The sequence below is a fragment of the Tursiops truncatus genome, chromosome 8, assembly GCF_011762595.2.
Source record: "Tursiops truncatus isolate mTurTru1 chromosome 8, mTurTru1.mat.Y, whole genome shotgun sequence".
In the NCBI taxonomy this organism is placed as follows: Eukaryota; Metazoa; Chordata; class Mammalia; order Artiodactyla; family Delphinidae; genus Tursiops; species Tursiops truncatus.
The window spans coordinates 100,663,698-100,669,573 of record NC_047041.1 but is presented as its reverse complement, the minus strand read 5'-3'; the positions used below and the strand labels follow the sequence as shown (position 1 = coordinate 100,669,573).

The following is a 5,876-nucleotide window of genomic DNA, read 5'->3' as shown; positions in this document are numbered from 1 at the left end:
AAGTGACCAGGGAATCAACTTCTTTCCCTGTGAAGGCACGTATTCCCCCCTCCTGGGACACCGCCTAGAATGACCCCCTGCCCCTCCGGGCGTGCGCCCGCGTCGAGGAGTGAGCACCTGGGGGCGGCGATTTCATGGTCGCCGTGGCCAGATGCGCGCGGGCGGTGACCTAGAACAGGTGAGGCGGGAGGGGAGGGGCGGCCGCAGCTCAGGGCTGGGTTTGTCTAACGTGTGCCCTCTGGCGGCTGTTGCCTTTGGGCGGGAGGAGCACGTGCGCCTGGGGTCTCGGTGGAGGATCTGCTAAAACAGCCGGGCTCCCTCCCGGGACCCGCTGGACACCCCAGGATAGGAAGTCATTGAGCGCGCATCAGGGGGTGGGGGGGTGCCCGCTCCGCCCCGCCCTCTTCCTCCGGTCACCTCGTGGCCATGGCAAGCTTGGGGCAGACCTCTGGTGCCCAGACCTCCTAGGCCTCCCTCCCGGAGACTCCTCGCCGCTCCCAGCATACGTCAACCTGGCTCTGCCCTTGGCATCACAAGCCGTCCTTTCCCTCTAAGCAGGACCGAAAGACATGAACCGCTACCGTTAGCCAGCCCGAAGAGGAGGGGGCGGGGGAACTGAGGCCCCGAACGCAGCAGCCGCTGCTCAGGCGATGGCGCCCCCCGGCTCTGCGCACCCACCTGGGCGCCCGGGTAGTTGCGAGCCCGCTGGCTCCGCCCAGGAGCAGGTCCAGCGTCCGCGCGACGCAGCGGCGGGTTTGCTGGCGGCGGATTTGCAGACGGCGCGTCCCGCCAAGCAGCGCAGGGACGCGGCCTGTCGCGCCCCACAGCCTGCAGGGCCCCGGGGGGCGGCCAGACCTGCGGGCGAGTGCCGAGAATCCGCCTGGCACGGCGGCCTCAGGGTTCCCCAGCACCACCAACCGCACAAAAAGGGAGGAGCCGCGCACCAGGCAAGCCCAGGGCACCGTGGATCGGGGGATCGCGAGAGGCTGAATGTACAAACCGACCAAGGCCAGACCACATACAAAAATAGAACACTGAGCGAGCCGCAGCAAACCAGCCCGGGGGAGCCAAACCTCAACTTCTGCAGCATCAACCCCCAAAGGCCAGAACTCGGTAGGTAACTACCAGCTGCCCTAATTTTTTCTCTGCTCCAACTTAAGACCTACCAGAGAAAGCCAAATCTGCTCGCCTGACCAATCACACGGGCGGTCTCCTTTCTAATCTGCCCACCTCCAGCTTCCCCATGCTAACAACCTCCAATCCTGGCACACCGGACGCCTCCCGTTTCCCACTATGAAGCATCTGTGGTGGGAAGCAGATGGTGTGAGACATAGCAGCAAGAGCTCGAGGGCCCCCAGGTCTGTGCCCTGGATGGTGGCCCTGGGGTCCCCCCCATGGTCCTCATCCCTGGGAGCAGACAGAGCGCTTGGGATGAACTCTACACGCACTCATTCTTTCATTCATTCATTCAACAGACATTTCCTGAGCGCCTGTTGGGTAAGGAACGGCCCGAGGACACGCCCCTAAAGCCCTGCCTCATAGGGGCTCCACTCCAGCAGAGGAAGAGAGACAGCAATCAACGCGCAAATATATTAATAGAAATGGAGGACAGAGGGTGATATAGCAGAAGGGGATCGAGCGGGGAGGGGAATTCCTGTAACTCAGGTGACGGAAAGCCTCTCTGAGGGGTAGCTGTGGCCTTCGTCCTCTTTGTTTAGGACGACTCTGGAGAACTAGGGGGCTCTACCCCTCTGCGGGCTGTGCGGCAGCCCCTCTCCCCTCCGCTAGTGCTGGCGGCCATCTCCCTGCCGCTGTCCAGGACAGCAGTGCTGTGCACGTGGCTTTGCAGCCCCCATCAGCAGCGTGCTTTGTTCCTGAGGCTCCGGAAGGACAGACGGGAAGCCAGCATCAACCCACAGGGACAAGGAGAGCATGTGAGGCTGCAGCCTCCTCTAGAACCGGGTGCTTTTGGGGACCCCAAGGTTGGCTCAGGGCTGTGAGCAGGGGCAATGCAAGACACAGCAAAATACCAGCCCGGATGTGGGTTTGAGGTCTCACTGTCTGTAAGAAAAGGAATACGGCTCAGCTTTGGAAAGAGAGAGCTGCACCCAGCTCTCTTTGTCACCGTGTGACATGGGGCCAATTATTTAACCTCTTTACTAAGCCTTACTTTCAGCACCTGGAAACTGAGATGCAAATAGTAGCCCTCTCACGGGGCTGTCGTGAGGTTTCCATGAGATAATCTATGTGAAGCCCAGAGCATAGAGCCTGGCGCCAGAAAACTCCTAATAACAGGGCCTGTGTTAACCTGGCATCCAGCAAGCCCAGGGGCTTAAGGAGTGGGCCGTGTTTGTTTCCTACGAGGAAACCGAGGCTGGAGAGCTTAACATGGCCCCATGAAGACCTGGAGCAGGGCACTGTGGGTCCTTTTCCAGCTCACTTCCCGACCTGTCCAGGGATCTGTCCTGTTCTGGATAGCAGCCCCCAAAGAAGGCTCTGGTTCCGCCTCTCCCACCTGCACTCGGCTTTCCAAGTATTTGTCTATGCGTGTATAAATATGTATTTTTTTCTTTTTTTACACAAATCGTAGCCCCTCTCCATTTCCACTACCAATAATTCTTGGAACTCATTCCATATCCGTACATGCAGAGCTTCCTGATTCTTCTTTAAGCCCGAGCGATGCCCCACTGTACGGATGCTTGCAGTTTATTTCCCACAGGTGAGTACATTGGTAGGTAAACTCCCAGAAGATGAGTGGCCAACTTGGAGGCGTGTGTGTTTGTCATTCTGAAGCTGTCACTGTTGTAATAGATGACCTGCCTCCCTCACCGTCAGCGGTGCCTGCTTTCACACTGCGCATCTTGGCCAGCATGATGGGGGAAACTGGTGTTTCAGTGTCTTTGAACACATGTCCTGCTTACGATGAGTGAGCATCTTTCACACGTTCAACAGCCATTTGTAGCTCATTTCTGTGAATCTCATCTGCCCAGCCCTTCTCCTCCCCCAATTAGGCTGTTAGTCACTTTCTTGTTGATTTGTACATGCTCTTTACATTTTAGGGAAATTAGCCTTTGTCTGTGATGTGAGTTACAGATATTCTCCCCAGGCTGTCATTCAGAGCAGCACTTCTAACCTTTCTGCTACAGACCACACCCTGTGCTCTTCTTTTAAAAATTCCACCATTATTGAGTTATAAGTGTTCTTTATATTTTCTGGATATAGTCCTTTGCCCAATATATGTATCGTGAATATGTAATATGTATTCTCCTCTGTGTAAACACAGACTAAAAACAAAAGACTAAAGTCTTTTCATTAAAAAAAAAAAATCCCCCAGCATCTAGCTTAGTTCTTTGCCTATCGTAGAAAATCAACAAATGTTTGACAATTAGATTAGGGATGTAAAAACATTCTTTATTCTTCATCTTCATTAAATAAAAAAGTTTAAAGCTTATTCTCACCATTTCATATTTATTTAGTTATAACTATATACTTAGACTCCTAATATATTAAAGATAATATAAAAGATAATCAAGAAATGGAAATTTAAAAGAATGAGCTAAAAATAAATACAAATGGGATTCTGACATTTCTTCCTTTACCCCGACAGATTGTCTGGTGCCTCTCCCAGAAGCATGCCGCCCACTCTGGAGATCTCTGGATCACACATTGTTTCCTGTGAACTGCAGCTTAACTGTGATGTGAACTGGTGTGGCCTCTGGGGTTGGTTGTGAAATGTTTGACTTGTCTCCCCTGATCTAACACCAGGCATCTCTGAGCTGTCACCGAAACCAGACCACACCTGCCAGGAATACGGGAAGGGGGGTGGAGATGGTGAGGTGCAGGAGGTGCCAGTCTGGGATGCAGTAGCCCTGGGGCCCCAGCAATCTGAGGCCCACCGTTAGTGATAGGCGATGATGGTCCCCCCTGTGGTTCAGGCCCAGTTTGCAATCCACTCCACACGGTGAGGAAGCCCGCAGAGGAGCCTGCCTTAGGGACAGGTGGGCAAAGAAAGGGACCCACAGCAAGGCCCCAGGGTGCGCTGCCTGCAGACTTACAGAGAGGCCTTGAGGTCGTTATCATGCCAGCCACACCCACTGACATGGTGCCACTGTCAAGCTTGGGAACCCTGTACCAATGACTGGGGCAGGTGCCAAGGCGTTCTCCACTAAAGGATGAGATGTCAGCAGCTCGCTGGGGAAGAGGATGGACTGAAACCTCCCCAGGCCCCCCACTCTGTCCAAGGATCAGCAAGGGCCACGGGGCCCCTGAGCAGAGTTGTGGCATCACGGGAAGCCACAGGCAAGGACGTGCTCGGAGCAGGTGTACCAGTTTCCTCTTGCTGCTGTGACAGTGACCACCAACGTGGTGGCTTAAAACCACGCCATGGGCTTCCCTGGCGGCGCAGTGGTTGAGAGTCCGCCTGCCGACGCAGGGGACGCGGGTTCGTGCCCCGGTCCGGGGAGATCCCACATGCCGTGGAGCGGCTGGGCCCGTGAGCCATGGCTGCTGAGCCTGCGCGTCCGGAACCTGTGCTCTGCGGCGGGATAGGCCACAACAGTGAGAGGCCCGCGTACCGCAAAAAAAAACCCAAAAAACAAAAAACCCACACCATTTCTTCTCTGACAGTATGGAGTCCAGAGGTCCACAATCAGAGTCTCAATGGTCTGAAATCAAGGTGACGGCAAGGACTGCCTCCCTCCAGAGGCTCGTGGGGAGAATCTGGCTGCTCGCCTTTTCCAGTCTCCAGAGCTGCATTCCTTGCGCTCGGGAGCGCAACCACCTGCTTCAGTGCTCTCATCGTCACCTCCTTTCATCAAATCTCCCTCTGCCTCTTTTACAAGGACACTTGTGATCGTATCTAGGACCCACCCGGATAATCCAGGATAATATTCCTTAATCTCAAAAACCTTAATTCCATTGCATCTGCAAAGTGTCTTTTGCCATATAAGGTAACATTTGCAGGTTCCAGAGGTTAGGACCTGGATATCTTTGGGGGGCATTATTCTGCCCACCACAGAGGGCAACACCAAGCAGACGGGAGGCTTCGAAGACCAGAGGGTGTCGGGGGTGTCCAAACTCACTTCTCACAGAGGCTGTGAGGCACAGGGACTGGGACTTCCAGTGACCGCCCCCACCCATGTCTCTGCAGTAGCCCAATGACTGCTTTGGGGAGTATCTCCAAGTTGGGGATGGGGAGAGGAAGGAGGGAGCCTGGATGCAGGGCTCACATCACCCACCCATGGGCAACACCTGCCAGACCTATTGCCCCATTGGTCCAGGATGATGGCTGGACAGGTGGCTGCCGAGTCATCCTCCCTCCCCGCTCCTTCTGGTCCCAATCCAAGTATTGTTCTGACGTTTTCGAGGACAGCTTTTGGTCAGAGAAAAGGCTTTTCAGAAATACTTTGTTTTTTAAGCCCTAATTCTTCTCTGAGCTTTTAAGTGCAATGTACAAATCTTATTCTATGAATATATCCAGCCAATTTTAACAATCATTTTTAAGGCGAACTTTGATTAATGTTTGTAGCATTTACCTACTTAGTTAATTAAACTCCTTTAAACATTTTACGCTGCAATTGAAGTGTATTATATTCCATTTTCTAAGTTTTTCAATTATCTGACTAATAAATCTTCCCAAGTCCTTAAGTGATCCTTATCAATCAGATCCATTAAACTTATAATTACGGTGATTTTTAAATATTCAAAAACTGTTTACCAAAGTAGTAAGATTTCAACTTACAACCACAGGTCGAAACCAATGACTCAAGAGCACATTTAAAATTAGAATCACAAGTCTGATGTTAACACTCAAATCTGCCCAATTTGCTTAGACTTTCTAAGTTCTGAAAATGCCAAAGATACAAAGTAGATTTCTG

At 52.9% G+C, this 5,876-nt stretch overlaps 1 long non-coding RNA gene across 1 annotated transcript; it reads left to right on the top strand.

The window, feature by feature from the left end:
• On the top strand, positions 1 to 5,549 carry LOC141279283 (uncharacterized). Its single transcript, XR_012333254.1, has 4 exons — positions 1 to 178; positions 559 to 1,113; positions 1,476 to 2,719; positions 3,608 to 5,549. It is a non-coding gene; the product is annotated as an uncharacterized lncRNA (long non-coding RNA).
• The last annotated feature ends 327 nt before the right edge of the window (positions 5,550 to 5,876 follow it).